Below are 23127 nucleotides of genomic sequence, written 5' to 3'. Positions count from 1 at the left end.
GATACAGCTCAGTGTAAAGGCCCTGGGTTCAGTTGAATTTGGTGGGGTGATGAAGAGGGCAGAGTGGAGGGGCACTTATTTGAGTTTCAAAGGGGCAGCATGGGATTCTAATCATTTGAGCTTCTGGACTCACTCACTTGTAGTATGTGAAGCTATTGCAGCCCAAAGAGGTTAAGTGATTTTTCAAAGGTCACAAAATGGTCCAAACTACACTTTGAGGTGCGCTTTGCCATGCTTTCCCCAGCAGCAAGCTCCTATGTGCGCTCTGTGTGTATTTTATTTGGAGTAGCCTTTGAAATACTACAAATTGAAGGTGAAAATGAAAGTTTGCCTCCAAGATGATGGTGCCTTGTGTTGGGCCTGGGATACTGTTGTCTGCACTTTTCTGATTGTTCAAAGTCACAAGAAAATCAGGTAGGAGGTCTCTAATTAAATGGAGCCCACAATCTCAATTTAATATTTTCAGGCAGTTATAGGCAGAGCTAGTGGGATTTATTCATAATTGACTCCTTGTTCATTAGAGGTTTCACAAGGAGCCTGGCTCTAGGTTGTTGTCAGAGATGGAAAGAGTTAAGATGACACCCCTGACTCCAAAGCCCTCATGTGACCAGGGAGAAGGACACATCTTCAAGCTGTCATCATCCAGGGAGTGGAGAGAGGCTCTGATAGAGGTGGGAAGAGAATACACAGTGGTTCAGCCCTGGGGGCTGAGACCAGTAGGGCTTCCTGGAAGAGGCAAAGCCTTTTTTAAGTCTGAAGAGTAAAATAGGATGTGGTGAGGATTCATCCAAAGGAGAGGACATGGAAGGGCATCATGTCCAGTGGAATTCTTATTGCATGGGGCTCTGCATGGTGAGAGAACTGTGATCCACTAGAGTGAGGCTGGGAAGGGAGGGAGGGAGGAAGGGATGGATAGACTGTGGGGTCAGGGCAGTTGGACTCCATCCTCAGGGCTCTGGGAAGCTGATGCTCCATGGGATTGGTTCATGACCCTGCCAGCATATGTGCCAGCCCTCTGTGGCCACTAGGGGAGGTCTGCAGGGTGCTCAGGATAGGGTGAGGGGAGGAGCAAGCACACTGCTGGCAGAGGCTGGCAAGGATGATAAGCAATCAATACAGCAATGGGGAGGGGGAAACCAAGCCACAGGGGAAGGAGGATGTGAAGCTGTGCTTCCAAGAGGGTCATAAAGCCCTAGAACACAGTGACCTAGGGATGTTGTGTCTGCTTCCATCCTCTTGCTGTTGCCCACTACACGAGCTCCTGGCCAAGCATGTGCACACCACATTTACCACCTAACTAGCCTAGAGGTAGGTGTTTCCCTTACCCTCTATAGTGGGTTGAAGGCTGTCTCCCCAGGTTAATGTTACCCAGCACCTGTAGAAATAGTCTTCTTTCTAGATGGAATTAGTTTAGGATTTTTTTTTCTTTTTTTTTGAGACAGGGTCTTGCTATGTAGCCTGGGCTGGTCTGAGAATCATAATGATTCTCCTGCCTTAGCCTTCCAAGTGCTGGAATTACAGTCATGTGCCCCATGCCTGAATAGTTTAGGATTTTGAGATGAAGTGATTTTGGATTTAGGATGACTTGTGTTCTTATAAGAAGAAAAAATGACACACATAGAGGCAGGTGGAAGAAGAACATGGGGAGATGGTTGCAGAGGTTGGTGTGGCCACAAGCCAAGGAATGCCTGTAACCATTAAAAGCTAAGAGAGGCCAGAAGGATTCTTACCTGGTGCACACATTCAGATCCTTTGGAGGGAATGTGACCCTACTCACACCTAATTTTGGGTTTCTGGCCTGCAGAATGGCAAGAATAAAATAGATTCTGGTTGTTAGGCATCACCAAGCCCATGGCAACTTGTTATGGCAGCTGTAGGAGTGAGCGCCTGTCCACGTTAGAGATGAGAAAAAAACTAGAGGAATCCCTTGCTTTGAGTCTCACAGTCACCTGATCTGGAAGCAGTGGAACCAGGCTTTGAACCCCTCACATGGTTTGGTGTCTCCTGCTTTGCATGCCTGCAACTAATAGCTAATATTTATTGAATACTCCTTGTGAATCAGGTTCCATATTAAAAATTTTACCTTAATGAGTTCATTTGTCTTGAGGATTGTCTTGCAAGAGATAAATTTGCTTGAAAACTACACAGGGAGACTGTTTTTACTTGGCAGAGGTGTCAACTATGTTTGAAGGCATGGATTTTTTTCCCTTCTGAGTTCATCCTGGCATCCCATTCACCCACAAGAGGCTTTCCCACCGAGCTAAGTAGTTGGGGGAAGCATCAGGCATGTTACCCTGTGGCTCATAAAATATTTCATCTTGTAATACATTAATAGAGAAAGCCGAGGTGGTTTTCAGCCCATTCCAGTAAATTGGTTTTAGCACTAATGAATTGTTCAGTGTGAGCAGAACATTATTGGCAAAATGCTGACATTAATAGTGATACCAAGGTATTTGAAACTCCATCAAAAATTATAATCTGAAAATAAAACGCTGGAAAATTTCTGTGTTTTGTTAATTAACGTTGGTTGTCTGATCAATGTTTTTAATTGGTAGCAGATTAAAATATGGATCATAGGCATGACCAAGCTTCAGACTGGTCGCCTTGCCACCTGCTGCGTCTGATGACCTCATTCCCACATTGATATTCAAATCGGATAGCTCAGAGCTGAGGGAGTCAGTGGATCATAAATTTTACCCAGTTCCTCTGGCTGAATTTCAAGCATGTAGACCATGTGCTAACAGCGGGAATGATCGGAAAGACAGTTGTAGACAAACGGAGCATGAAGAAAATCATTCTTATCGGAAGATGTGGCAGAAACAATTTTCCTCTGTGCTAGGCAGACGTCAGCTTTGTGGAAGTGGCCAGAAATAAAGATCGCTCCACTGATGGGCTGTAACATGGAGAGAAAGCTGGTGCCTACCCTCCTCCCCTTGATGTTTCAGGGTCTTGGGGCCAAATGCTCATGGAGCCAGTGGCATGGTTGATAGAATGATGAGAGGGAAGTTTTGCAAAGCAAGAAGATAGGAGTGAACAGAAGGAGGAATGAAGTGAACAGCAGTACTGTTTGCAGTGGACTCATAAGTGCCAAACATCGTGCTGATTTCCTTTCATCTGCCAGCGTCTCATGATGAGGGGATGGGTGGATCTGTATGAGACCACCTTTCTTGGAGGTCCAGAGTAGAAGAATATCATCCAAGTTTATCTCTGCCTGTGCTATTACTAGCTCTGTTTTGCAGCTAGGCAAAGTGAGGTTTAAACCACTTGCTAGGAAGGTGGCAGCTGTGCCAGGCTGGCTCTGGGATGTCAGTCACCCCATTCTCCTGGTGGTGCATTGGTCAGCCTTCCTGTTGCCTGACACCATAGTAGGCAGTTCTCTTAAAGGAGGAGAACTTTTTTTCCACTCATGGTTTGAGAGGTTTCAGTCCATAGTCAAGGCAGCAACATCATGGTGGATGGATGTGGCAGAGCAAAGCAGCTCAGTTCATGGTGGCTGGGAAGCAGAGCAAGGCAACAGTGCCAGTGAGAGACCCACCCTCCCAAGGCATCCTGCAGTGCCCCACCTGATACAAGGGGACCCACCTCCTAACAGCACATGCAGCTGTGAACATACATGGATCTGTCCATTGATTGATGAGTTTAGCCTGCATGCCCCAGTCACCTCAAGGGAGTCCTCAACCCAGTTGTCAAGTTGACGAGCTTAACTGTCTCAGGTGGCACAATCACATTCACACGTAGAAAACCGTTCTAATTTATTCTGGTGGGAGTGTGTGGGCAGGGACTCCGGCAGCCTCCCAGAAACACCTTGAGAAGCTGTTGCTTCATAATCAGAGCAGAGTGACTTGGTGGCTCAGAGTACAGTGCTTTTGCAGGGGAGATGGGAGTAGGGGACCACTTAGAGAAATCTGTAGGGGCAGTAATCAGCAGTACCTGGTATTTAATGAAAGTGTCCATCCCTCTGGATTCTTTTCCTCACTCCACCAGTCCTGTCTCATGTGCCCATGTCACACATGCTCAGGCACTCTGTCCTTTGTCTCTGCTCACTTGAACTCATTGAGAATAGCAATCAAGATTCCTATTTGGAGCTATCTGCAGGACCTTTATAGCATTCAAAGTATAGTAGGCAATCAGCTTGTGTTGGATAAACCAAAGAACTCAAAAACCAGCAATTGATTACAATTTACTGAAATCCTATCTGAATTTCCTTATGTGGAGACAGTCAGAGGTGGAGAAGTAATCCCACAATCCATGCCCTCTATATTTCTGCAACATCACCTCGGTCATCCTGGTGGGTCTGCCTTGAGCTTGGCAATCTCTTCATCATTCAGCATTTGCAGGCCTGGGGATTTGGCTCTGTGGTAGAATGCTTGCTTAGCAAGCTGGAAGCCCTGGGTTTGGTCCTTGGCACCAAAACCAAAAAATAAACTTCCCCTAAAAAACAATTCAACCAAAAAATACAGTAAAATAAAACAAGACCAAAACCAAATAAGGCAACAATGCTTCAGTATTTGCATTGCACAGTGATACACCTTTATTCTTTTCATGCAGCTAATTTGGACCATTGCCATGAAAAATTTTAAAAAGAGGAACACATTGACCAGCACTATATGCTAAATTGCTTTTAAGTAAGAGAAGTTCTGTCATTTGTAAAATAAAACATCTTTCCTCACAGCAAGTTCTTTTTTTCCAGGTAGACTTGAGTAGAGATGGGAGGAGTAAAGTGAACATTTAGTGTGAAGAATCATTATTGCTCTCACAGGTAAAAGCCTCTTTAACAATCACATTGATTTTCATTGATTAATGTAAAGGGGCTTGAAAGTAAATTCTTACCCTGAGCAAGACCCACTTGGAGACACCAACATTGTACCATGTCCTTATCAGACGTTAATGGGGAATGAAGGAAGATGAATTTTGCCATGGAAGTAACAATTCCCACAGATGAATAGTATCAAAGGGACAATAGAAGTCAAGTAGCTGACATTTGTGAGGCAGCGAGGACAGTGATGTGGGGCTGCTTTCAGTTGGCAGAGCATCAAGAAGGAAGCAGCAGCCTCCTAACATTGAGAAACCTCACAGGCAAGGCTGTTTCCTCCTGGAAAGTGGTAGTAATTGCAGAGAGTCCAGGAAATGCCTGGCCTTAGGCTTGCGTCACTGGGAACATCTTCACCTTTCTGGATCCTTGTCTACTTCTTTAGCCCATTAGATATCCCTGGATCCCCTTTATCCTCAGTAGTCCTTGTTCTTCATCTCCAGAAATGCTCTTTGGGTCCTTTGTCACCTGCTTGCCCATGGCCAAGAGGCCAGACTTGTCTACACTGCCTACTCCATATGGTGGACAAAAAGTTGGCACCAGGCATCAGGTGGCCATGGTCATGGCACAGTCTTGGACCCGCTTGCCAGTTCCACCAGGAAGTGCCCTGTTTCCTTGAGCCTCCTTTTCCTCCTCTGTAATATGGGTTACTAACTCCCACATAAACCTGTTGTGGGCAGTCAGGAAGAGGAGAGGTGTGAATTCTTCAGCACATTCCCGGGTACATTTAAACACCCAGTAAAGGCTAACCCTGAACAAAGGAGCCTCTGCCATTAACAGCAGGTGACACTGCCATAGCAGCTAGTTTGCGCTTTCAGTAGCATCTCCTTGCGCTCTGCAGCCCCCTCCACGTCTGTTCTTTGGAGATTCTGAGAACTAGGTGATACAAGGTAAAATTGGATACAAGAACCATGTTTCTGTCTTCACTGAGGCTGCATTTGGGGCTGACAAAGCCTTCATGCCACACTTTTCCTCAGACTTCTCTCCTAGCTGGATCAAAGAGAGTAAGGAGATGTTATGTATGTTCCAGAGACAAAGAACCTAAACAGGAGATGTCTGGGACATTACACCACAACTGTCTTCTCTTATATCCGTTTTGTCTTGCCACCTTCTTGCAGAGAGCACACAGGGCCCTGGCATTAGGCATGTGTTCAAACCCCATGTTTGCTTCATGCAAACTGTGTGTCTATAGAATGATTCTTAGCTTCTGTCTGCCCTTCTGTCTTAAGTAGTATGGTCTCTTTTTGGCTTCTCCAATGCTTTTTTTTATTAGCCTCTTTATTGGACTTTTCTCTATAGCTGGTAGTCAAGAGACTTTCCTCTTGGTGTGGCCTCTTCTGAGCTTGACTTTGCATGGGATATAGGATCAAAAACAGCTGCCACCCTGTTTATGTCCTCACTTTTCACTTTCTGTTTCCGTTGCTCTGACTGTGGCCTCTTCTTGGATCATTGTGGACAGGGTTGCTCTAATCGGTTGCTGATCAGTCAGTAGGGTGGCATTTTCTGAATCAGGTCTAGGGTTTGTCCAATCAGCTGAGGCCAGGATTAGGGTGGGATCCAGTGACCTGGCATTAAATGGGAGTCAGCTCCTAGATAATGTAGTGGATATGCCCTTTGACCTCCTGTCCCTAAACTGGGAGGGGGTAGTCTTCAGGTTGCAAAGGGGAGCAATCTGTTCTTTGGAGATTCTGAGAACTAGGTGATACATGGTAAAATTGGATAGAAGAACCATGTTTCTGTCTTCACTGAGGCTGGATTTGGGGCTGACAAAGCCTTCATGCCACACTTTTCCTTAGACTTCTCTCCTAGCTGGATCAAAGAGAGGAAGGAGCTGTTACGTATGTTCCAGAGACAAAGAACCTAAACAGGAGATGTCTGGGACATTATACCACAAAATAGGGCTGTTCACTGAAGTATAATGAATTGCTGAGAGATAAATTGTCTCCCCTGTGTGGGCCATTAAGGGTATCATTTTCCTTTAGACTTCCTCACCAGGGAGCCCTCTCATTTTCCAAGCCTGGTACACCCCATCTCTGACCCAACAAGAGAAGGGGAGCAGATGGGCTGGCACTAAGTGGAACCTTAGGATCACTTGGGGTGCTAAAGATCAAGGACCCAAAACCCTCCCTCTGGTGGACTAAGACCAGTGGTCCTCGGTGCACCCACTCCTCAGTAACTCACCGACATGATAAATGACCTGAGCTCACATTGTAAACTCAGCAAAGAGATTTCCGAGTACTTGCACAGTATGTCAACATTGGTCTTGACATTTGAGATCAAGGACACAGAAGACAGAGAGATCTCTGACATCTATAATTTTTATTCCTAAAGGTAGTTTGGTCCACCTGCTGCCTGTATTTCTCATTTCAGCTTCCTTCTGTGCTTCAAACCTCTTGGTTACTGCAGCTATACTCCAACCATCTTCTTACTCACCAACAGGGTCTTTGCATATGCTATTCTTCTGCCTAAAATACCTCCTGCCTGTTTTTTAAAATTAATTAATTATTTTAAAAATAATTTTATTGAGAAATAGCAATGCGACAATTTCAAAACCAATTACTAGCACAGTTTCAATAATACATTGCATTTGTTGTCTTAGTGGTTATTCATTGTACAAGATGCAGACATGATATCCTGTCCACAAACACTATTAGAACAAATCTCTCTATTCAATGATCCAAGAGAATTATCTCTGTATCTATCCTATTTTGAACATACAGATACAAAATGGTCATTCATTTGTATCCCACTTTTTTGTTTAGTTTTGTCAGAAAAGGGTATTCCACTATCATTTAAATATTGTAGGTGCCTGAATTCAGCAAAATATTCCAATATAGTGCAGTAGTCCATAATAGTAGTGGGTTTTCCATAAGACTGGCAATGACTGAAGTTGTTGCTTGGCCAGGGAGATGGCTCAGTGGAATACATGCTTGCCTGGCAAGTTCAAGGGCCTTGCTTCAATCCCCAGTTCTGCCAAAAAAAGAGAAGTTGTTGACTTCTTCAGCCTTTTACAGCTCAGCATATTAATATGGCTTTACTTTTCATAATTCTTTTTTATACTTTTCTACTGGATGGTTAAGACCAAGATAAAGCAAGACCTATATAACAAGAAACGTAGCTTTTGTATCTGATAAGGTCAGTGAAATCCCCTCACGATTTATCCTGAAACCTTGTATCACAGTTTGTAGATCCTTTGTCAGTGTCAGCCATGTGGATGATTCACGGCCACTGCTTGACCAACTTGCTCTCTGTGAAAGCCTGAGAGAATGTTATCTCCCCATGTGACTCTCCTTAGGCACACTCTACATCATCATTCATTTTCCTCTGTGGCCCCATAACTCCTTGATCAGAAAATTTGGGACACAACTGAGTTACATGATGTTGCACTACAGGTTCTCCTATGTCCTGAGTCCTCACTGACCTTGAAAGGGTAGGGACAAAATGTTGGCTTTCCTTGTGGCCCTTCTTTTTCTTTAATTTTTGGTCTGCAAACTTAAGTTGTTAACCTTCCAGAAGAGAAGCTTAATGATATTATTACCCTACAACATAGGCAGTTGAGCTTAACCTCACTATCTGTCTGAATATAAAACATCTTAGGCATAACATGGAACAGATATTTTCCATCAAGTATTGATACGTTAAACTTTAAGTCCCTCCAGAATATGAAGAAAAAAAGTTAAAAAAATTAAAAAATAAGAATAAACAGTTACGTATTTTTACACAGAAATTTAGAAATCTAACCATATACAACATTGTAGCAGGACAGTCCTATGACTTTTTTCTTGTCTGTTTTCATTTATTACATCTCCCCTTTTTTAAAAAACCAAACATTTACTTGAGAGACAGTGTGGCAGTAATTGGTAACTATATATGGTGATACCTGTGAACTAAGCAAGTACACTGAAGATAAGCAATGTGTAATGGTAGGGTCATGCTTAGAATGCCTGTCATTCTGGTTTTCTAAATACGTAGTTTGTCATGACATACCTCCTGTCTCTTAACCTTATAATTCCTATTCACCTTCCTTGGAGAGGTCTCTTCTACCTGTCTCCCCTCGTCCCTGTATCTATTTCAGACAAAGTTCTGTCTCAGCACTTTGCCTCTTTCCTTCATGGAGACAAAAGCCTCAGTATGTTTGCTTGCATTTATTTATATTATTATTTGATTACCTTTCTTTTACATTAGACTCTAAATGACATGTTTTTAGAGAGGGTAAATACAAAACTTGCCCATGATCTAAAGGGACAGAGTCAGACTTAAATCCAAGTCTGTCTGGCTCTGTGCTCTTTATGAACTTTGATATAGAGGTAGAAATATGGAGCTCTATGTTCTACCTCTAGCTTGTACATCTGTCCTCTACTCTACCTAAAGCTATGCAGAGCTCTCTACTGGCAATTAGCTGTGTAAAGATAAAAATAATAGCCGTTAACATTTGCTGAGGGCTCAGTGTTTGCGAGGCAGCTGGTAAGAAAGTGCCCTGCATGCATTAGCAGCCTGGCTAGGGGAGGGAGGGATTGTAAGGAACCTCTGTGTGTACCTGAGCAAAGCGGGGGTGGGCGAGGCTCTGTGTCCAAGGTCTCCCGAACAGGACAGAAGCTCCTGACTGCTAAATCCCTGGCTGGGCATCATTGCACCTTCTGTGAGGTCTCCCCATGACACCTGGCCCTGAGAAAAAACAGACGGGATGACCAGGGGCAAGCCCCTCCAGGAGGATTATAAATTTTAATTCAGCCTGGGCAGTTAGTGACTTTGTTAAAAGGGCTGGGGGTGTAGCTCAGTGCGAGGGGGATGGGGCTGAGGTGCAGAAACAGCCTCTGTGCAAGCCAAGTCATTGATCAGCTGCAAGTTTATTGCTTGCTGATTTCTTTGGTCTTGGCAGGTGTAGTTGGGTGGGAATAGGAGGTGTGTGGTACTCGCTTTTCTGGTTCTTCTTCCAGACCCACCATAGTCTAGCAGGGAGACTTCAGGGCCCCATCAGGCCCCGAAGGGTGTTGACACTGCCTGGAGCTGGAGCTACCTCTTTCTTTCCTTGTTCTCCAGGGTGTCTTGCTTTGCTTGGATTTATGGAAATAGTTCCATGGAGGAATCTTAATGCCAAGGAGAGGAGAAGGGATTGTTCCCCAAGGTCACAGCCTGGGAAGACTTGCCACAGTAACTGCTCCGTGTTGAGATTGGGCTCTGCTGTGCTGCTGGGAGTGGGCTCTGGTCAGCCTGCTCCAGGACCCCTGACAACTTTGGAGCAGTTCTTCTGGGCACCAGGGATCCCTAGCAGAAGGTACACCGTGATACACACCCTGAGAGCCATGTTTTCAGGGGCATGTCCAGGTTCCAGGGTAGTCCTGAGCAATGCTACAGCTCTGTGGCCTGGACAAGCTCCAGGCCAAGTTTTTTGAGCCTCAGTGGCCTCTTCTGGAGAGAGGACTGATTGTCATCCAGCCTGCAGTATGACTTCAATGGTTAAAGACGTTGTATGTGACTACATGGCCTGGACATGGCAAACAGCAGGCACTAGGTAAAAATGACTGATTCATACTGAAAAAAGTTTGCTTGGGGTCTGATCAAAGCCATCTGCTTATGGGTTCTATGTGGTGTGAGTTCCTCGTCCTCTGGTCTGATTAGTCCCAGGTGTTAATATTCCAGGCCCTTGTATTGTATTTCCCGTCACTCTGAGGCATATAGAATCTTGCAGGAAGATCAGGGGAGGATGAGCAGGAGGGTGCTCGCACGGAGCCGTGGCTGATAATGACCCATCAACAGGGATGGTCTCCGCTGTGGTGAAAAATAATGAAACATCGATTCTCAGAACCTATTAAAAGTCAGATTTATATGAGAATTTTAAAAAGCAATTAGTCTAGATTGAAACCAATTAGTGTCCACCCCCACCCTCAGGCCAGTTAATGGGGGGAGGTAGTTAGGGCCCTACTAGGTGCAGGAATTGAGGATCAGAGAGTAGAGAGAGGCAGAAATGACTATTATAGCTGTGTGTGGTGGCCCATGCTTGTGATCCTAACACGCTGGGAGGCTGATGTGGGAGGATTACAAGTTTGAAAGTCAGCCAGGGCAACTTACTGACATAGTTAAAAGGGCTGGGGATGTGATTAAAAGGACGGGGGATGTAGCTCAGTGTGAAGGCTTAGCACCACAATACAAGTCCACATACTATATCATGGGGCTTCCAGGAAAGGAGGGATGCATCTCTAGCTTTCAAGACAGGCATCATATTTCATTTTGTACCACTGAAGTGCACTGTTCAGCTTTTCATTGTGTTCTTTCTGCACCGGATACCCTGAGTTTTACCTCTGGCTCTTTCAAGTGTCACTTTACATCCTTTCTGCGTGGACTTAGTCATCCCCATGGTTTTCACCCACCTTCCACTTGTCTGATGCCTGCCTTTCTGACTTCAGGCTTCTAGCTTTTTAGATGACATTTTTCCTGGGAGGTCCAGGGTCAAGCCCTCCATCTCCTCCCATCCTAGGTGCCATGGAAGCAAACCATGGTGACAAGAAAAGGAATAATGGGGTTAGGGAGGTGCACTGAGGGCCTTAGAGGGCTTAGCTTGAGTGCTCCATAGGACTCAGGACCTAATTTGCTACAAGGGTGATGCCAGATGTCCCTTCATCAGCAGTCCATGCAGCATGCTCTAGAGTAAGTAGAGGGACTCATGTGGGGCAAGTGTTGCTGCCCTGGCTCAGGAGCTGCAGTGTATCTGTGGTCACTACCCTGTAGGCAGGATGCTCAGGGTCCTCCAGAGGTGCAGCCCAAGACAGAACAGTGACACCCTGTTACAGAGTAGTGACATGAGGTCCACAGCCTGCACTCTGTCAGGAACTTAGTGTAGCTCTTCCCAGGGCAGATGCGAAGCCCTGGAGAGGATCAACCACATCCTAGGCAGCGTTGCCCACTTGGCTGATAGACACCCAGCTAATCAGTCATCGGGGGGAAGCTCGGGAATTATCTAATTGCGTAGCTTCTCACACAGTCCCAATGCTTTGTTAGCTCTTTGCCTATTGGGGGATTTTGTTAGCAGGGCTAGAGAAGATGTTTGATCTGAGTTCACAGTCAGGGCAAGGGCAGGGGTGGCATCCTAGGCCAGGGGTGTAGCAGGAGTCCTATATGTTTCAGGAAATTGATGGAATCACCAGGAAGCAGAAGGCAGAGCCATGGAAGATAAGGCTACACAGGTGGCCTGGGGGCTAGACCTATATGTTTAGGTAAGGCATTTGGATTTCTCTCAAAGATTTAGGCATTACTTCTGTTCTGGTGATTCGAGGTGAGATGGTTCCTCATTGAGCAAACAAGTATTTGTTGTTGATGGGTATGCACCATGCGATGGTGGGTTAGGTTATCATGCCGGGCAAGTTAGCACAGTATGGAGATCCCTGAATGGATGAGGAGTGACTCCTAGACTGACTAAGTCTTTTTTCCTCTGGCTAACTTCAAACTTCCTCTTTTGCTTTTTGGATAGCACCCCCAGCCTTTCACAATCAGTGCTGGTTATTCCACTGTACTGCCCTTACAAGTTCCATCCCTAACTCAGCTCAATAAATTCTGTCTGCCTACTTCCTCCCTGAGGGACCTTGCTTCTCTTAAGTAGTAATAAAATATTTCTTTACTTTCTCCTGCTTCTCTCTCTCTCTCTCTCTCTCACAAGAGGAAGATTACAGTTGCTTCTGGCACAGAGATATCTGGCCAAAGTCCTTGTGCCTCCCCAGAGGAGTCTCTGTCAGGGGTACCATCCTGTCCCATTGCTGCTTGGAAAACAGTTCTAGACAGCACAGAGCCAACACCATCTCATGGATCTCATAGAACCTGTGGTACTAGAACCTGTGGTACCTAGACAGGTACTGTGGTTGGTTTTATTTGTCAGTTTGGCTGGGCCATGGTGCCCAGACATGGGGCCAGTGTCATCCTGGCTGGCTGGCATGACCTCAGAGTGGCCATCTCAGAAGACCAAGCAGAAGCCAGGGAGCCATCTATGATATGGGTTAAGGTTATGACTTTTCTCCTTGAACATGAAGGATATGGTGAAGGGCTTGTTATATTTCAAAATACTTTATCTCAAGAAGTTACTTCCCAGTGAAGAATACAGGATGGCTAAAGGGGACCCCAAGAAGCCAAAGGGCAAGTTGTCTGCATATTCCTTTTTTGTGCAGACCTGCAGAGAGGAGTACAAGAAGAAGAACCCAGAAGTCCTTGTCAGTTTCACAGAGTTTTCCAAGAAAAGCTCAGAGAGGTGGAAGACAATGTCTGGGAAAGAGAAGTCTAAGTTTCATGAAATGGCCAAGGCAGAGAAAGTTCATTATGACCAAGAGATGAAACATTATGGAACCCTAAAGGGAGACAAGAAGAAAGAGGACCTCAACACACCCACAAGACCACTGCCTGGACTTTTCCTGTTTTGTTTGGAATTCTGTCCCAAGATCAAAACCACCAACCCTGGTATCTTCATTGGAGATGTGGCCAGGAAGCTGGGTGAGATGTGGGATAATTTAAGTGACAGTGAGAAGCAGCCCTACATCACCAAGGTGGTGAAGCTGAAGAAGAAATATGAGATGGATGTGGATGACTGTAAGTCTAAAGCCAAGTTGGATGGCACAAAGGGTCCTGCTAAAGTTGCCTGGAAAAAAGTAGAAGAGGAAGAGGAAGAAGAGGAGGAAAAGGAAGAAGAGGAGGAGGAGGATGAATAAAATAGCTTGTCTCCTTGTGAGTCCTTTAGAGTAGGGGAGCACCGTGACTGACTGTTTCTTAGGTTAAATGCCAACCAGATTGTGATCGTGTAGTCTCTGAAGTGCTCCGGAAGTTGGCCGTAGTTGCTCATCATGGTCATGGGGGTCCAGAACACTGTGAAATTGTATCAAGGCTGTACGTATTTCCAAACATTTTTAAACTGAAAAGGCACCCTTTGTTCTCCTCTCTCTGTGCACTTTGTTGTGCTGTGAAAAAGTATTTGGAGATGTCTCTGGCATACCTTTTTTAAGTTGTAAGGAGGTGTTAACTGTATGGGCATTGGCTAAAAACCCCGAGTTACTAACGGTACTTATCTAGAGTTTGTAAAAAGAACAAAGCAACCCAGGCAAACCCTTGATGCTTTCTGCTTGGCGCTGAGGCCGGGGGCAGATGCCACTGAGAAGGGACCTTAGTTAGACATCCTGCTTCCCTGTCTTAGCTGGGGACTGAGAGAATCACCAGGCATGAGAAGTGTTTGTATTCATTACTATTTTGTTTTTTAGTTAAGTGCTAAACTGTTTCCAAATTGTAGAACTCTTCATTGGCAGAGTCAGAGAAGGTTCAAGAAGCTTCTGTACTTAAACACGATTTGCAATGTTGTGTCTTTTTTGTATGTTTATTTATTTATTTATTTATTTATTTATTTATTTTTTATTCTTAGGGTGTCATTTTATTTTATTATTTTATTTTTTTTCAAAATTTTATTGATAAACAGATAGCAATGAGACAGTTTCAAATCAAATCGGTAGTACAGTTTCAATAACTAACACATTGCATATATTCTTCTTAGTGGTTAATTGCTGTACAAGATGTGGACTTGAGATCCTATTTACAAACACCATTAGAACAAATCATTCTATTCATTAAGAGAATGTAACTATATATCTATCCTAACCACTTTGAATTTTTGTATGTTTAGAATGATGAAATGTTTTCCAAGTTCAATAAACAGTATTATATTTTTTCAAAAAAAAAGTTATTTCCCAAGACCAGGGCTTCCTGGTCAAGAACCCTTTACCCAGTACCTCCTTCCCATTCCTGTCCAAGCTGCCACCATCTCTATCATTCCATGGTGAGAAGGGAAACAAAGGAGAGGAATGAATGCCATTACCTGTGCCATCACCACATTGCTCAGTGCAGTCATGTGTCTAAGGGCACTGGATTCAAGGGCAGGGACAGTGGTCTTAACTCTTTTTTATGATTAATTTTATTGAGAGACAAATAGCAATGAGACAGTTTCAAAACCGATTAGTAGGACAGTTTCAATAATTAATACTTACATATTGTTGTCTTCATAGTAGTTATTCATAGTACAAGATGCAGACATGATATCCTGTCCAAACACTTTTAGTACAAATCTTTCTTCTCATTGAATTAAGAGAAAGTAGCTGTACATCTATTGTAACTATTATAACTTTTGAAAGGACATGTAGCAAAGAATTTCAAATCTAATTTTGAAAACACAAGACACAGGACTTGGTCAGAGCTCAGAGCAGCTGCCGCCTGTGCACCCACCCCAGTTCCCTGCCTGCGCCGGTCCCCACCTGGCCAGACTTCAACTTGGCCTGACCCAGCCAGGCCACACATCCAGCCGCCATGGAGGTGATGAACCTGATAGAGCAGCCCATCAAGGTGACAGAGTGACAGCAGACGTACACCTACGACTCGGGCATCCACCAGTACCTGTGTGCCCTCCGTCAGCAGTAAGGGCATCCTAGAGGAGGATGAGACCTGTGGGCACCAGTACATGCTCAAGAAGACCACCATGTACATGCAGGGTGTGTCTCAGGACTCAGGTGACCTGGACTATCAGATGTCCACCACAGCCAGGGCCAAGCCCGTGCAGGAGGCCATGTGTCCAGGCGTGAACAGTGAGGACAGCTCCTTGCTGCTGGCCATGCAGGTGGATAGGCAGGCCACCAACCTGCAGCACCTGGCTGAGCCATCCCAGCTGCTCAAGTCGACCATTGTGCACCTCATCAACTACCAGGATGATGCAGAGCTGGCCACACGGGCGCTGCCGGAGCTCACCAAGCTGTTCAATGACGAGGACCTGGTGGTGCAGTGGTGGTGACCAAGGCAGCCCTGATTGTGAACCAGCTGTCCAAGAAGGAGGCATCACACCATGCCCTGATGGACTCCCCACAGCTTATAGCTGCCATGGTGCACACCATGCAGAACACCAAGGACCTGGACATGGTGTGCTGTACCACCAGCATCCTGCACAACCTGTTGCACCACCGCGAGCAGCTGCTGGCCATCTTCAAGTAGGGCAGCATTCCTGCCCTGGTCTGTATGCTCAGCTTGCCTGTGGAGTCAGTGCTGTTCTATGCCATCACCACCCTGCACAACCTGCTGCTCTACCAGGAGGGCACCAGGATGGCTCTGCACCTGGCCAAAGGGCTACAGAAGATGGTGTCACTGCTCAACAAGAACAACCCCAAGTTCCTGGCCATCACCACTGACTGCCTGCAACTACTGGCCTACGGAAACCAGGAGAGCAAGCTGATCATCCTGACCAACAGAGGCCCCCAGGTGCTGGTGCAGATCATGCATGACTACAGCTATGAGAAGCTGCTGTGGACCACCAGCCATGTGCTCAAGGTGCTGTCTGTGTGTCCCAGCAACAAGCCTGCCATCGTGGAGGCTGGCGGGCTGCAGGCACTGGGCAAGCACCTGACCAGCAACAGCCTGTGCCTGGTGCAGAACTGTCTCTGCACGCTGTGCAACCTCTTGGCTGTGGCCACCAAGCAAGAGGTCTTGGAGAGCATGCTGAAGACCCTGGTGATCCGGCTGAGCATGGACAACATGAACGTCCTCATGTGTGCCATGGGCAAGCTGTCCAACCTGACCTGCAACAATAGTAAGAGCAAGACACTGGTGACGCAGAACAGCAGCATGGAGGCCCTGATCCACGCCATCCTGCATGCTGGCGACAAGGACGACATCACGGAGCCCACTGTCTGTGCCCTGTGCCACCTCACCAGCCACCGCTCTGACGCTGAGATGGCGCAGAACTCTGTGCACCTCAACTACGGCATCCTGGGCATCATGAAGCTGCTGAACCAGTCCAGCCAGTGGCCGCTGGTCAAGGCCACCATCAGGCTGATCTGGAACCTGGCCCTGTGCCCCATCAATCATGCACCACTGCAGGAGGCAGCCATCATCCTGTGCCTGGTGCAGCTGGTGGTCAAGGCGCACCAGGACGTCCATTGCCACAAGGCCACAGGCACTCAGCAGCCCTACATGGACAGTGTGTGGATGGAGGAGATAGTGGAGGGCTGCACTGGGGCCTTGCACATCCTGGCCCGAGACCCCATGAGCCACATGGAGATCTTCTGCCTCAACACCATCCCGCTCTTGCGCGGCTGCTCTACTCCTCCATGGAGAACATCCAGTGTGTGGCGGTGGGCATGCTGTGCGAGCTGGCCTAGGACAAGGAGGCGGCCGACATCATCATCATGGAAGGGGACTCGGCGCTGCTCATGGAGCTGCTGCACTCAACACAATGAGGGAACCACCACGTATGCCGCGGCTGTCCTGTTCCACATCTCTGAGGATAAGAACCTGGACTACCGCAAGCGTGTGTCGGTGGAGCTGACTAACTCCCTGCTTAAGCACGACCCTACTGCCTGGGAGGTGGCCCAGAACATGATCCCCGTTAACAAGCCCTATGCTGACGACCTGGATGCCACCTACCACCCTGTGTACCCGGGTGATGTCCCTCTGGATGCCCTAGACCACCTGAACATGGATAGCGACTACCCCACGGACCTGCCCTGTATCTTTCTTGCCTGTGGTGGGGATCCCCATACCCCACCTCAGACCACATGCTGGCCTAGGGCCACTGCTGAGCCCTGGCTCTGACCAGGATGCTTTCTAGGGTGCTGTGGGAACCACAGGGGTGCCGGGGTGCTGGCTGTCCCCCTGCGGGCCTTGCTTGGGGTAGGAGACCCGGTCTTCTGGGAGTGGCTTGGTCCTGGGGTGACAGGGACACTGGTGAGCCAAAAAATGCCTGAGCAGAGTGGGCCATGTTCCCCGCTGTACCCTGAGGTCCCTAGGGTCCCTTGGTGGACCGGGCAGCTGAAGCTTTAGACACTGTGCCCAGGCTCTGCTCCCTTCCCAGGTGCTGGGCCTTCCTTGTCCTCTCTCACTCTTCTCAGTGCCCCAGGGCCTCATGCCCAGGCCAGAACCCCAGAACCCAAAGCTCCCCTGGACACTCAGGACCTGGGATCCCAGGGAGCCCCTGTCCCTGGCCTGTCCCCAGCCCATAGGCCCAGTGGTGCTTTTGCTGTCCCTTGGGTGTGTGGTGAGGGGCTTCCTGTCCCCCACTGTGGACCCCATCTCTTGCTTGTGGTGGGGGCCGGGCCCCAGCAGGGGTTTCTTATCATCACTTCACTCCCTTCGTTCTTGGTGGGTTTTTATATCAACCAAAGCAAAGTAAATAAAAGTCACACTTGAGTGGAAACAAACAAACAAACAAACAAAAAAAAGACAAAGGACTTAGAGAATATTGAGGTTTCTCTCTGTCTTCCTGACCCAGAGTGCTAATTTTCATTGTTTCTCAGCTCTTGCTTAGAATTCTATAATCTTTTATTCATCTGGATTCCCTTTTCCTACTTTTTTTTTTTTTTTTTTTTTTTTGTGGAACCGGGGATTGAACTCAGGCCCTTGCACTTGCCAGGGAAGCACTTATTCCACTGAGCCATCTCCCCGGCCCCTACTCTTTCTTTCTGTATCAACCACACATTTAGTTTAGAGCTGCACAGAGAGGCATTCATTTCTCTTCTTTGTCCCTTTTCACCATTGGCTGAGAGAGAGATGGTGGTAGCCACAGATAGTGGTGGGAGAAGAGAGTGAGCTAAAGTATGCTTGACCCGGAAGCCCTGATCTCAAGAAATAACTTCTTGAAATGCAGAATCTTGGAACATAATGAGCCTTTGACCACTTCTTTCAAGTTTGAGGAGGTAATTCATAGGACTAATCCAAGGCTTCCAATGTTTTTATTAGGTATTATTTGGAGCAAACTAAATTTATGGATTTATGAATGAATGTTATGAATGTTATGAATACCAAAATGATACATGTGCATTGTTAAAAAGCCAGGAAAATATAGAACAATTAAAAGAAGAAATAAATTAAAAGATAACTAATACACATAATATGATACATATCATTCTTTTTTTTAAGTCTTTTTAAAAATTCTATTTGTATGTATCATTCTTGGAAAAGCAAATTAAATGTGTTACAACAAGGTGAGTCCACACTCAGAAAGATTGGCAACACATTATGCATGTTTCTTCCTGCTATGGAAGATGACTTCAGAGTACTGATTTCTACAGGATAGATATTACCCAGTTTGTGTGAATATATTCTACTTCATTTAGATCCCGTGTCTTGGTTACTTTTCTCTCCTTGCTCAGACAAAATACCTGTCTCAGTTACTTTTCACTTGTTGCTGGGACAAAGGACCCAACACCCCAAATGAAGGAAGGAACTTCACAGTTTGTGGAGATTTCAATCTGTACTCGGCTGGCTCCTGGGCAGAGTGGCTCTTGGCAGACAGCAGCAGTTCATGGCAGCAGAAAACAGCAAAAAGCAAAGGGAAGGGCAGCAGCTGCGGCTTCTGGAGAGCCTCTCTCCCCTCCTCTTATATGATAAACAAGCTACCCCGGGGCTGGGGGTGTAGTACTCACACAATGTCCACGACCTCTTCTTGCACAGGATGAGGATGTGTAGAAACTAAGGCTCTTGGATCTCTGTTGAGTTACTTAATTAAACTTGAAAACTTCTCAAGTTGACACAATGTATCAGTCAGTACAATATCCAATGCCCAAAATTAAGGAAGAAAAGGTTTATTTAGCTCACAGTTTGTGGAGGTTTCGGTCCATAATCAATCCGCCGGCTCCAAGGTAGGGTGGCCTAGCACAGGGTCACAGTCCAAGGTGGCAGAAGGTAGCAAACACAGCAAGAGCACAAAGGGGAGGAACAAGCCTGTTATCCACCCTCATATTGTAAGCCGGCTGCCCCTACCTTGGGGAGGGGCGTAGCACTCAAGGCCCCTGGCCCCTGCTGAGTCCCTTAAACTCCTCAGGTTGACACAGCAAACAACATCCTAGAGCAGTAAGGGCCTGTCCTTTTCACCCCAGGATGCAGAATTGCTGAGTTACTTGGTTAAGTTTCTGGAATCCTCAAGATGATACAGGATATCAACTATAGCACTCTGCTGTTGGATATTTATTTCAAAGTTGTGTTAGGTCCTTTGACTCACGTGGGATCAAATCAGTGAAATCGACCTTATCTGACATTGTATTTTGTACCTTTAATGGATTACACTCATTTGTTGAAACAGACTTGAAAGATTGTGCTATGAAAGGAGAAATAGTTATTCATTTTTATTTTTTAAAGAGAATAAAAAATAGTAAAACCACCTCTGCAAAAAAAACCCCATTACAATCAATACAGAATTTTGCTAAACAAAATAATAGGAATTCAACAATGGTTAGTATATTGGTTATTGTTGTCTTCAAATTAATTGTTCAACTTACCAGATACAAGTATGCAAAATTGGTCCAAAATTTTTTAGTTTCTTAAGATGGCATCAAGATGCCATCAGTAATGATGACAGTAATAAGAAGTGTCATTTATGATTGATGTCATTTATTTAACATACCCCTCAGTTGCACATGTTAAAAGCTACAGATCATCCCTTCTTTGTCCCTCCTCCCTTGCCACAAGTGTTCTCCAAGACTTGTTAGTTCAGTGTCCTAAATATTTCATTAATCAGGGCATTTTATTTTTCTGTTTCCTTTGGCACTTCTCTTTTCTGCATTGCGTCAGTAGCTGTCAGTTGTAGAGCTGCTGTCCAGCAACAGCGTCGTTCTGCTGTGCAGCCCTGGTTGTTCAGTGCACTGACGACACCACACCACATTTAGAACAATGTTCAACTTCTTCTTTGTGGCCAGGAGGCCCCCTTGTCCTCATACTGGTCCTCACTTCTGTTCTGCAGCCTTTTCCAGCTTCTCTTGTCTCTGGCTCGGCCCTGCCTGCAGATCCTTGGGCTGCCCTAACAGATTTTATCAACTGCGTGGCTTAAATGATGGAAAGGCATCTCAGAGTTCCTGAGGCTGGGACTCCAAGATCAAGGTGCTGCATGGTCCAGTTCCTGGTGAGGGCCCGCTTCCTGGTTTGCAGTCAGCCCATCTTCTTGTATCATTACATTGTGAAGAGAGGGAAAGATGTCTGTTCTTATGATGGCATTAGTATTGTTCATTAGTGACTGAATGTTGGCTCACCTCCAAAGGGTCCCTCTCCATTGGGATTAAGGTCTCAGTGTGTGGACCTGGGGCACACAGATACCTGCGGCATCCTGTGAGTCAGCTGTACTCTCTGGGCTGGACCACTCTTCCTCCCATATCCTGTTACTGAAGTTCAGATGGTGCCTCCTCCAACCCCATGCTTCCCCTACATTTGGCTTCTGGGTACAGTACCCTACCAGTGAGGAAGAGGCATTCTGTATGGGTCCCTTCTTTGTGCTGATTTTAGCAGCTGCAGAATTGCAGCTCACTTCCTTGGGTCACATGCACTGTTAGTAGAAGAGGTCTTTCCTCTTCCCTCCAGGTCTGAGCTCTGTGCTCACTTCACATTCAAACTTCATTAAGTATAGGAGTAAATGAAAGCCATGGCCAGTTCTTCTTGGCCAAGCCCACCCACAGGATGGTGGTGCTGACCCACTTCTGAGGATCAGACTGGATTCCTCCTGTATTTGCTTTCTGGAGAGCAAAGAACTGTCCTCTGGCAGAAAAATGCTTGAAGAACAGACTAGGAGAGCAGTTGTATAAATCACTAATAAATCTGTTTACTATTTTTATTTGCATTGGATATCAAATTAAATATTGCATTAAGTGAGTTAAATATTAATATTGCATTAAATATATATTGCATTTTAAAAATTAAGTACTCAATGCTCTTCCTTGAAGCTGGAAAGCTTTAGTATCATCAACCCAGCATGTGCTAACTGTGCATAGTTATTTTCCATGTCATTGATGATTTATGAGTACCCACAGGAGTAAGGGAAAAGATAAGGGTCTCTGGGGGCCTGCGGAGCCCCATGGGTGGCTGATGTGGCCAGGACAGCAGAACTGTCCAGTGAGAGCTGTTGTCACATGGTAGGAGGAAAGGGGAAGGGAGAAGAGGGAGAAAATATAAATTACTGTGCACTTGTCATTTGCCACACATTGTTCTATCCAATTTATATGGATTATATCTTTTGATTCTCATTAGAGAAAAATGCAGTGGGTGCAATGATAACTCTTCTTTATCTACATGAGCATGAAGTCTCCAAGAAGTTGGGAGCATGCAAGCCTCATAGCCTTACCGAGGCTGCCCCAGGCTGCATGAACTCTGTGGCCAGCGATGGCCTCCTGATACTTGGCCGCCTCCAGGTTGCTGTGAATCCAAATGGATGGATTACAAGGAATTTTAAACTTTGGCTGTTTGTGTATTCCTAGTAATAGGGAAGTATGATAGAATTTTCACTCATTCATCTTTCCATTTACCTGTTTGTCTACTCACCCACCGATGCACCAACTCATCTGTCTGTCCTCCCACCTACTCTTCTATCTGTCCATCTATCCACTTACTCAGTTGATTCCTACTGTTCTCCAGGTGATAGCAGGACTGGACAAGCCTTGGGGATATAGTGGAGAAAGAGACCAAGGTGCATTGTTGACCATCGAGTGAGCCCTCTTGTCGCTCTGGGTCCACACATCACATCAGACTTTTGTCTGAATTCCACACTCACATGTCTGGCTGCTTCCTTGACTTCTCCAAGTGGCATGTCAAAGACATCCTTAATGTCACATGCCTGTTGTCCAGTGTCTGTCTCTTTCTTACTTCCCCCTATTTTCCTTCTGCAGTTCAGTATTCATACCTTTATCCTTCTCCCCAAACACATACATCCCTCCATAACTGACCAGAAAGTCCTCTTGATTCTAGTTCTAAAATGTTTATTAAATCTGTCTCATTTTCTTTCTTGGCTACCAGCCCCTTCATCTCCAGTACCCACCGTTCTCTGAACCTAGAACTGACTTCCCCTCTGTCCCTGCTCCCTGGATGGAATGAGGAGGCTGGGGCTGGTCCCACCTGCTGAGCTGCTCTCTAGCCTCCTTCCTGTGTGGTGCAGTGCTCCTCACTTTGTTCTGTTTTGGTCTCCTGCTGTCAGTGCCTGGTTTGAACAAAGTCCTCTGCAGAAGTCGGCAGAGGGCATCTTCATGGTAGGTGGCACCCACCAGGCTCTGTATTGTTCTCCCCAGCTCTCCCATCCTCCCCGAGACCTGCCTAGATCTGGAGTCTCATTCATGCTCCCCTCTGTCTCCTGCAGCCACTGGCATTTTGTATAGGCTTCTCTGGCGGGCTGTTCCATCAAGCTCCCCATCTACCCATGCCCTTTCCTCTGGGCTTCTGTTGTGTGTTTGGACTGTATATCATAGTGTTTGGTGGTTCTTATGTTGTTCTCTTTCTCTTTCCTCCCCTCCCCTCCCCTTTTCTTCATTCCCCTCCCCTCTCCTCCCCTCCCCTCCTCCCCTCCT

The 23127-nt window shown here is 46.1% G+C and overlaps 2 pseudogenes; both read left to right on the top strand.

Annotated features, from left to right (window-relative positions):
• Positions 1–12900: 12900 nt before the first annotated feature.
• LOC101560284 lies at positions 12901–13497 on the top strand (annotated as a pseudogene).
• Positions 13498–15105: 1608 nt separating this feature from the next.
• LOC101581234 lies at positions 15106–17404 on the top strand (annotated as a pseudogene).
• Positions 17405–23127: the final 5723 nt, after the last annotated feature.

This window comes from Octodon degus, unplaced genomic scaffold (genome assembly GCF_000260255.1).
Source record: "Octodon degus isolate 3935 unplaced genomic scaffold, OctDeg1.0 scaffold00021, whole genome shotgun sequence".
NCBI lineage: Eukaryota > Metazoa > Chordata > Mammalia > Rodentia > Octodontidae > Octodon > Octodon degus.
The sequence above is the reverse complement of the archived record's forward strand: the minus strand, read 5'-3'. Positions and strand labels throughout refer to the sequence as shown.